Raw genomic sequence first — 10,457 nt, 5'->3', positions numbered from 1 at the left:
AAGAGTCACAATAGTTTTGGACTAGACAGTGTAAACCACTTAGAAGTTTTATCAGTAATTACCATTTTAAAATAACTAATCATTGTGATTAGGAGTATTAGTCATTTGGAGCTGGTAAAACGCTTCCCAAAACAATTATTCTGTACCTTGATATACTTAGTTTTAGGGCTTAGAAATTCAATGAATATGCAAAGATACCTTTAGCGTCCACTTTATTAACTTAATCTAGTTACACATAGAGCCCCGTTTTTTCCTCCAGGACAACCTAAATTCTTCATAGTATGGATTCAGCAAGTTGCTGGAAACATAGCTTAGGGATTTTGGTCCATGCTGATGATCATTGATGATCCATGCTGAGATAGAATCTCACAGTCCCTGAAGATATTTCAATCACATGTGCATACTGCAAACCTCCCATTCGACCTCACCCTAAAGGTGCTCTATTGAGCATTGGGGACTGTTCAGCCCACTGGAGTAAACTAAAGTAATTGTGATTGTTTGCAGAACTAGTTTGAGATAATGAATGCTTTGTGACATGGTGCATTATCTTGCTGAAAGTAAAAGTAAAAACAGGTACACTGTGGCTATGAAGGGATGCACATTGGTCAACAACAATGTTTAGGTATGCTGTCATATTCAAATGTTTCTCAGCTGGTATTAAGGTACCTAATTTCTTGCCAAGAGAACATTCCTCACACTATTAGGGTCATTCTATGAAATGGGTCCCTTTTAGTTTTGAAAAAACAATCGTATACTTTTTGGGCTTTTAAGTATATTGTTGGACCGAGGACATCCTTAACTGTATCGAAAATGTACTGTGCCACCTCAGGATGTTTTTAAAAATTATTATTAGAGGTTTCTGACACAATGTCAACCCTGTTACCTAACATAAAATGTCTAAATTAAAGATTTTGAACAATTATTGACTATGGAATGCTTTTTGAAATTATGAACACAAAAATACTTATTTTAATTGATTCAACCAAGGAATTGCAATTCATACTATAAGGCAATAAACAAAAGAGTGAATTATTGGCCTGTAACATTTTCATGTATGTTTTTAAGTAATTTATTAGAAAGTTCAAAAGATTTTGTCTAGAAAGGTTGTTAGCAACAGGGCTGAATGGTTGTGGGATACCACGAGCCACCAGAACAGCTTCAATGCAGCTTGGCATGGATTGTATGAGTCTTTGGAAACCTACTGGAGGGATGGAATACCATTTCTCCCAAAGATTTTCCCTTCTTTGGTGTTTTCATGATGGTGGTAGAGGACACTGTCTAACATGTTGGTCCAAAATCTCCCAAAGGTGTTCAGTTGTGTTGAGACCTGGTGACTGCGAAGACCGTAGCATATGATTCAAATCAATTTCATACTCATCAAACCATGTTGACAGTGAAAAGGGGCATTATCATCCTGGAAGAGACCCAATAATGAAGTCTCTTTCAAAGTCACTTTAATCCTTTCCTCTTGCCATGTTCATCCCAAATCCAGGTCAACTTAGTCTGTTAAGCATTTGTATAATTGCTACAGAGCATGATAAGATGTTCATTCATTGTTTGTATCATGCAGTACACTTGTATGGAAGCACCTGCATTCATTATGTTTCCCTAATTGTTTCAGGTTTTTCCTTTAATTTGTCATAGGGTGAACAAACTCACAAACATTAATATTGTGTAAGAATTTGTCCTAAAGCCTCAACCCTATCTTTTCTCCTGGGATCATGTAACACAAAACACTTATCAGGAAAAATTTCATAAACAGTCAATTAGATAGCATAACATCAATACTCAGGAAGTTGTCTTTCATGTGATATTCTTGGCAATTGAATTTGATGTTTCCCTTCAAAGAGCTGACTGAGCTTTTTGCCATTGGGCTGCTCAGACTCACTTTGTCTTTTATTTTACTCATTAAAATGTCTTTTTGAAATTCCTTGTGATGCTCAGTAAATGGATTAATTAAAAATGTCTTCAAACTGGTTTGTGTCTTCCTGTGCTGGCCAGAATAATGTTTTTTTCCAATGTGGTGCATGCATTTGAACTTTGCATATCCCTCTTTGATGGGTAAAATGATACCGAGGTAGAGATCATCATGATACATGACAAACAAACCCGATTCCAAAAATCTATTTGCTACTTATTATGTCAATTGCCAACATGATTGAGTATAAAAAGAGCCTCTCAGAGTGGCAGTGTCTCTCAGAATTCAAGATGGGCAGAGGATCACCAATTCCCCGAATGCTGTGGCGAAAAATAGTGGAGCAATATCAGAAAGGAGTTTCTCAGAGAAAAATTGCAAAAGGTTTGAAGTTATCATCATCTTCAGTGCATAATATCCTCCAAAGATTCTGAGAATCTGGAACAATCTCTGTGCGTAAGGGTCAAGGCCGGAAAACCATACTGGCTGCCTGTGATCTTCGGGCCCTCAGACGAATGATACTGTAATGGAAATCACAACATGGGCTCAGGAATACTTCCAGAAAACATCCAGAACACAATACACCGTGCCATTCGCCGTTGCCGGCTAAAACTCTATAGGTCAAAAAAGAAGCCGTGTCTAAACAGGATCCAGAAGCGCCAGCGTTTTCTCTGGGCCAAGGATCATTTAAAATGGACTGTGGCAAAGTGGGAAAGTGTTCTGTGGTCAGACGAATCAACATTTTAAGTTCATTTTGGAAAACTGGGACGCCATGTCATTCGGACTAAAGAGGACAAGGACAACCCAAGATGTTATCAGCGCTCAGTTCAGAAGCCTGCATCTCTGATGGTATGGGGTTGCATGAGTGCGTATGGCATGGGCAGCCTACACATCTGGAAAGAAACCATCAATGCTGACAGCTATATCCAAGTTCTAGAACAACATATGCTCCCATCCAGACGTCGTCTCTTTCAGGGCAATGACAATGCCAGACCACATACTGCATCAATTACAATGTCATGGCTGCATAGAAGAAGGATCCGGGTACTGAAATGGCCAGCCTGCAGTCCAGATCTTTCACCCATAGAAAACATTTGGCGCATCATGAAGAGGAAGGTGCGACAAAGAAAACCTAAGACAGTTGAGCAACTAGAAGCCTGTATTAGACAAGAATGTGACAACATTCCTATTCATAAACTTGAGCAACTTGTCTCCTCAGTCCCCAGACGTTTGTAGTCCGTTATAAAAAGAAGAGGGGATGCCACACATTTGTAAACATGGTCTTGTCCCAATTCTTTTGAGATGTGTTGATGCCATGAAATTTTAAATCAACTTATTTTTAAGTGATACATTTTCTCAGTTTAAACATTTGATATGTCATTTATGTTGTATTCTGAATAAAATATAGAAATTTGAAACTTCCACATCATTGCATTCGGTTTTTATTCACAATTGTACAGTGTCCCAACTTTTTTGGAATCAGGTTTGTAGTATTTCACCTAATTACACAATTTACAGTGCATAAATGATGTGATAACCTTAAGTGCATATCCTCATCTTCCTGTTCTTAGCTGACAGGAGTGGTCTTCTACTCCAGGAGTGGTCTTCTACTCCAGGAGTGGTCTTCTACTCCAGGAGTGGTCTTCTACTCCTGTTGCTTCATGAAACATCCTGCTGTTTATTCAGCGATGCCCTTCTGCACACCACTGTTGTAAATAGGGGTCATTTGAGTATTTGTAGCCTTTCTGTTACCTTGATGAAGTCTGGCCATTCTCCTCTGACCTCTCTCATCAACAAGGTGTCTTGCCTTCAGAACTGCCGCTCTCTAGATTACTTTATTTATTGCACCATTCTCTCTAAACTACAGAGACTGTATTGTGTGAAAATCCCAGGAGGTGAGCTCTTTTTGAGGTGCTGGAAACACCATATCTGGCATCAACAATAATACCACTATCACAGTTGCTAAGCTTAACATCTTCCCCATTCTAATGCTAGTCAAACAACAACGATCAGATCTTTTGACCTTGTCTGCATGCTTTATACATTGAGAGTATATCCCAACATTGTGATTCGCTGTTGGGATATTTGGATTAACGAGCTGATACACCTAATAAAATGGCTAGAGTGCATATTTCTCTCAAAATAAATATCCCCTACTTTTCCCTGCATGTTTTAACATAAAGGATCCTGCCTCTACCAGCCAAATTTGAATGAGTCTTGTAGTTTGTCTGTCGGTCAGTGCAATGCGCGTCAATAATGCAGATGGGCATGCTTCCTCCATCCACTCCACATCTATTGCAAACTGACTCGTGCTCGGCCACTGTCTGTGCCCCCTGATTAAAATAGTTACACTGCGACCATGAATACTGTATGTTTTCTTCCACAATATTACCATTGATTCACTCTTGATGCAACACTGCCATCAAGTGGGTAATTCAACCAGTTTGGTGTCAGACCTGATTCAACTTGTCAGCTAATCATAAGGCCTCAATTGAATTTAAAATATTTTGTAAGTCTGGGAATGGAAGAAGAGTGGGGGTAGTCAAGGATAGGAGTTTGGAAACCACTGCGCTATGGTGTGTGTCTCTAAAGAACTACCATCTTCCTCTTTATGCATATGTACAGTGGGGAGAACAAGTATTTGATACACTGTCGATTTTGCCGGTTTTCCTACTTACAAAGCATGTAGAAGTCTGTTATTTTTTATCATAGGTACACAACATCTGTGAGAGACGGAATCTAAAACACAAATCCAGAAAATCAAATTATATGATTTTTAAATAATTAATTTGCATTGTATTACATGACATAAGTATTTGATCACCTGCACAAGGCTGTAGACCTGCACAAGGCTGGGATGGGCTACAGGACAACAGGCAAGCAGCTTGGTGAGAAGGCAACTTTTGGCGCAATTATTAAAAAATGGAAGAAGTTCAAGATGACAGTCAATCTCCCTCGGTCTGGGGCTCCATGCAAGATCTCACCTCATGGGGCATCAGTGATCATGAGGAAGGTGAGGGATCAGCACAGAACTACCCCAGTAAACAATTACCGTCTTTCAACGTTGAAATATGGTTGAAAATACTGGACTGGTTTACGACGTGATTTCAACTAAGTAGTTTCGGCTGGACTGTTTGACTACGTGTTTTCAACTGATCATGTTTTCAACTGATAATCTAAGATAGCTAGATAATCTGTTATACATGCTAAAACAACGGAGAAAACAAATGATCAAACCATGTTCATTATCTTAAATAAATGTAAATGAGTTTTACATATTGCGTCAAAGTTATAAAAAAAATACATATTAACTGCGATTGAGATACATGCAATGAGGATTCAATGAGAATTTTGCCATAAGGCTAAGTGGTTAGTTTTGTGTTTTTTCTTCAAGCTAGCAAGCACGAAACCCCATTGTTACCTAGATGGTGAAGTTCAAGATTGAGAATGTAATATTTACTATTATTCAAAATAGTAGTGCACTGTTAGCATCATGTAGAAAAGGAAATGTGTAGTTCTACATTAAATAATCCAATTGTGTTTCAGGCAATGCTATACGCAGGGGCTGTTTGGGTGGAGAATGGGAAGCAGATGGAAGAAGTTTTGCCATTGAACTGGATCGACACAGAGACCAAAGTGGTGCGATGGCCTCTAAAAAACGTGTCTGTGGCACATAAGCACCTTTTACAACCACAAGAGGACTGGTTAAGCTTTGAATTTGTTAAAGTCAAAGTGACATCAGATGAAAAAAAATATTTAGAATGTTATTTTTGGCATGTTTTTTTATTTTTTTTCCAGTTAAAATACTATAATACTCAAATTCGTATTACTATCGCTAGTAGTGTTTGTTTTCATTCTTGATTTTTAGTAAACCGACAGGAGTGTGAAAAATATAATTACACCTCAGCTCAAACCGAAGAGGAGGACACAGTCAGTCAAAAGAGAATGAAGAAAATAAGGACATTTGAAGATTATGTTCAAGGTAATTTATTTGGTCCTATTTAAGGACATGCAAACAATGAGCGTATAATGTAAACAATCACATATCATAAGTGACAAATATAATATTGGCAAGGTCAGATTTGTCTCCTGAGGAGGATGAGTCCTTGCCAGACAAGAAAAAGGGCGAGTACAGTATAATTAAGTTGTTTGTGTAAACTGTATTAGTATTCATCGTGATCTTACTGTGATTAATTTCATTGTGCATGTTCTTGTCAAGAGGATACAGTCTTGCTTCCGGTTCCTCCGCCAAAGATTAAGCTCTCACATAGGGGTGAGTAAAATAGCTGGGCTGGTCCAGTGGTATAATTCAGTCATCAAACTTCAGGGAATGGTTGGCAATATGAGTTTTTCTGTCATTTAAGTTGCTGTAATGCTTCTGGTTTTGGAATTTCTTTTAACAACCACAGGACAAAATGCAAGGCTGCTCGAGTTACCTGCACCCCCAGAACTGGCTAACACCGCCATTAGACAACCAGCGAGTCCTGCATCTTCAGACAGTAATTTCATGTTTTTATTTATTCTACTTGCTCACAATGCAAATGGAATATAGAGTATTTTTAAGTCTGGGTTCAAAACAAAGTCTTTCAACCTTCCTGTTCATTTTTCAGTTTCTGGATGTTCTCGTCCAACGCCTCACCGTTCACCCACAAGGTCTGAATCAACAGAAGCATTTAGTCCAGAGTCTGCCAGTAGGTCAGTTTTTTTTTTTTTTTACAACCCCCTACAAACACCTTGGCAATTGAAATTGGCTAGTAATTTTTTTTTCATGTCCATGATCACTTGCATTCTTCATAGTTGTCAATTCTCCTACCTCGCTTATTGACATTATTGCAGGAGCAAAAAACTATTTCAATGAGCTTCAACGCAGTATTTTTGTTGTTATTTTTCTTCAGGATCTATGGATCTTGCACACCTCAGCGTGGAGTTTGAAAGCCATCACAGTCCGGGAGCAGAAAGAGTCGGGCATCCTCATCCAGTGAGTCCATGATCAATTTCATTCTTCATAGTTGTAAATTTTCCTACCTCACTTATTGACATTATTGCAGGAGCAGCTGCAATTACAATTTTTTGAAGGCGTATTTTCATGCCTTTGTATTAGAGGTATACTACTGTCCCATAATATTTAGCATGGACTCAACATGTATGGATGAGTCAACATGACCAGTTCCCATTTAAGCTCAATCTGGCAACAATCAGTATATTACCAACACCATTGGTTTATTCATAATGTATTGAGTGGCTTTTCATGTGTTGTGTACAGGTGTCCCAGCTCTCAAAGGTGGGAGGGAGAAACCATAAAGACTGCGTCCATAAAGTGATGGAGAGGTATAAACAACTGTCACATGGTCAGAATATAGAATGTAATTATGCAGTGAAATTTTTACTCATTGCCTGCTCTGTTTACCGCCCTCTTAGCACTTAGAAAAGCAAAAATATAGAAAGAGATGATTCATTAGGAATAATGCAAGCATAAAGGAATATTTGTAGAATGTAGGCATGGACCTATATATATGATTTTCTGCATGTTTTCTCAGGCTTTTTACCAACAATCTAATGGCTGGTTTCAACATGAAGGGGCAGGGTCGCAGTGAGAAAAAAGCCTTCCAGGATACAGTTTTTTACTCTTTGGTAAAAGGTAACTGCATTTTTCATGTTTATACAGGTGCTTCTCAAATTAGAATATTGAAAAAAGTCAATCCATTTTAGGAACTTAACAGGTGAGACCAATGTATTAGACTCATTACATGCAAAGTGAGACATTTCAAGCCTTTATTTGTTATACATTTGATTATGGCTTACAGCTTATGAAACCCACAAATTCAAAATCTTGCAAATTCAGAATATTACATCAAATCGATAAAGGAATTTTAAATACAGAAATGTTGGCTCTCTGAAAAGTATAATCATGCATACTCTGTACTTGTTCTTTTTTAACAGAATTTATTTGTATTTTTTAGAACAAAACTGTGTGGTCCAATAAATGCAGTGCCAAATTTAATACCATCTATATTAGAGCACTGGGCATTTCAAATATTTTTGAAATCATGCTTATTTTCTAAACAAGTATTTATTTCCAGAATTTATTTGTATTTTTTAGAACAAAACTGTGTGGTCCAATAAATGCAGTGCCAAATTTAATACCATCTATATTAGAGCACTGGGCATTTCAAATATTTTTGAAATCATGCTTATTTTCTAAACAAGTATTTATTTCCAGTTTAATTTTCTGATTTCCCATGGGCCCCCCCTCACTGGTTCTTTGTCCTCCATTCATAAAATCCTGGAATTGCCCTGCTGAGTACATATGCATGATTATACTTTTCAGAGGGCCAACATTTCTGTATTTACAATCTTTTTTTTTTTTATTGATTTTGTAATCTAATTTTCTGAGATTTTGAAATTGGTATCATAAGCTTGTAAGCCATAATCATCAAAATTATAACAAAGCCTTGAAATATCTCACTTTGCATGTAATGAGTCTATATAATATACTAGTTTCACCTGTTAAGTTGAATTCCTAAAATAAACTTACACAACATAATTTATTGAGAAGTATTTCTTTTGGGAAGGTATGCAAATCGATGCAATTGTTAATTGATAAAATGTAAATACAATGTGTAGTAGGAGTCTTAATGATGTAAGATGTGGTTTATTTATGCACCATTGATTTATTTTTTTCTTTCTTTGCAGCTGCAGTAATGAAGTGGAGTAAAACTGCCACGGAACTTGAAATTAGGGCTGCTATGGCTGAGACACTGAAACATGCTCCCGGGAGAGCTGGAGGTGGAGGTCGTCGCAAAGTCTGAACATTGTGTATTGTACATTTTTAGAGTTGGTTTTTTTGTTTTTAACTCTTGGAATGTGTTGCTTACTGGACCGTTTATTGCACTGACGCTGTAAAATCTGTTAGTTATGCACTAATTAAAATGTGTTTAATAAATAAAGTTATTCTAAGCTAACCCTTTAAAGCATTGTTTCATTCATATGTTAATATAAAATGTTATTTGAATGTGTAGACTTGAGAATTGACAATTGTCAATAGGCATTGAGTAAACGTTAAAGATCGACCTGTTTTCAACGTTGAAAAGTTGGACAAATTCGACGTCTTTTCAATTTTCATTTTCAACCTTCAGTGGACCGTAATTAGACGTTGAAGGTTTACGTCTATTCAACGTCTAATAGACGTCTTTTTGCTAGCTGGGACACGACAGGACCTGGTCAATGACCTGAAGAGAGCTGGGACCACAGTCTCAAAGAAAACCATTAGTAACACATTATGCAGTCATGAATAAAAAGGTCCCCCTGCTCAAACTTCAGGCTCGTCTGAAGTTTGCCACTGACCATCTGTATGATCCAGAGGAGGAATGGGAAAAAGTCATGTGGTCTGATGAGGTGGAAACATCATTCTTTGGGGATGCTTTTCTGCAAAGAGGACAGGACGAGTGCACCATATTGAGGGGAGGATGGATGGGGCCATGTATCGCAAGATCTTGGCCAACAACCCCCTTCTCTCAGTAAGAGCATTGAATATGGGTTGTGGCTGGGTCTTCCAGCATGACAACGACACACAGCCAGGGCAACTAAGGAGTGGCTCCGTAAGAAGCATCTCAAGGTCCTAGAGTGGCCTAGCCAGTCTCCAGACCTGAACCCAATAGAAATTATTTGGAGGGAGCTGAAAATCTGTATTGCCCAGCAACAGCCCTGAAACCTGAAGGATCTGGAGAAGGTCTGTATGGAGGAGCGGGCCAAAATCCCTGCTGCAGTATGTTCAAACCTGGTCAAGAACTACAGGAAACGTATGATGACTGTAATTGCAAACAAAGGTTTCTGTACCAAATATAAAGTTCAGCTTTTCTGATGTATCAAATACTTATGTCATGCAATAAAATGCAAATTAATTACTTACAAATCATACAATGTGATTTTCTGGATTTTTGTTTTTGATTCCGTCACTCACAGTTGAAGAGTACCTATGATAAAAATTACAGACTTCTACATGCTTTGTAAGTGGGAAAACCTGCAAAATTGCCAGTGTATCAAATACTTGTTCTCCCCACTGTATATCTCATTATTCTTTCTATATAGTGTCTATAATTCAATGTCCCTCTTTAGACATATTCTCTTTCTCATTATATTTAATCTGCAGGGTGTACATTCCACAAAATAAAAGGTTTCAGTTGCAAAAACAAAATGTTTTTTGGGGAAAGAATGGATTGAACATTGGGTTTTGTTCAGTTTTTTTTCAATCAGTAGAAAACTGGGAGATACTTAACCATAATTTTTCTAATATAAACTCACTTTGACTAAACAGTAAACAACTAAGCATGATTGTTTGGTGGAATGAATACACATGGTCTCAGTAATTGTGTACAAGCAGACATGGGGTGTTAATTTGGTTGTTTGGCCGTGAATTGATCTCAGATATCAGATGTTATTTTACACAGTTTCAGGAACCCAGCTGATTGTTCAGGACAATTAACTGCTCCAGTTTTTGTGGATGCCATTTTCACTTCATTTTGATTCATCTTCTGGATTAAAT

The 10,457-nt window shown here is 37.6% G+C and overlaps 1 long non-coding RNA gene across 1 annotated transcript; it reads left to right on the top strand.

The window, feature by feature from the left end:
* The first annotated feature begins 5,467 nt into the window (after positions 1-5,467).
* Positions 5,468-7,244, top strand: LOC105012843. The gene is made up of 7 exons (XR_004576405.1): positions 5,468-5,554; positions 5,784-5,897; positions 6,135-6,188; positions 6,325-6,414; positions 6,526-6,606; positions 6,811-6,893; positions 7,179-7,244. It is a non-coding gene; the product is annotated as an uncharacterized LOC105012843 (long non-coding RNA).
* The last annotated feature ends 3,213 nt before the right edge of the window (positions 7,245-10,457 follow it).

This window comes from Esox lucius, chromosome 11, assembly GCF_011004845.1.
Source record: "Esox lucius isolate fEsoLuc1 chromosome 11, fEsoLuc1.pri, whole genome shotgun sequence".
In the NCBI taxonomy this organism is placed as follows: domain Eukaryota; kingdom Metazoa; phylum Chordata; class Actinopteri; order Esociformes; family Esocidae; genus Esox; species Esox lucius.
Note: the sequence above shows the minus strand (reverse complement) of the source record. Positions and strands in the feature narration are given on the sequence as shown.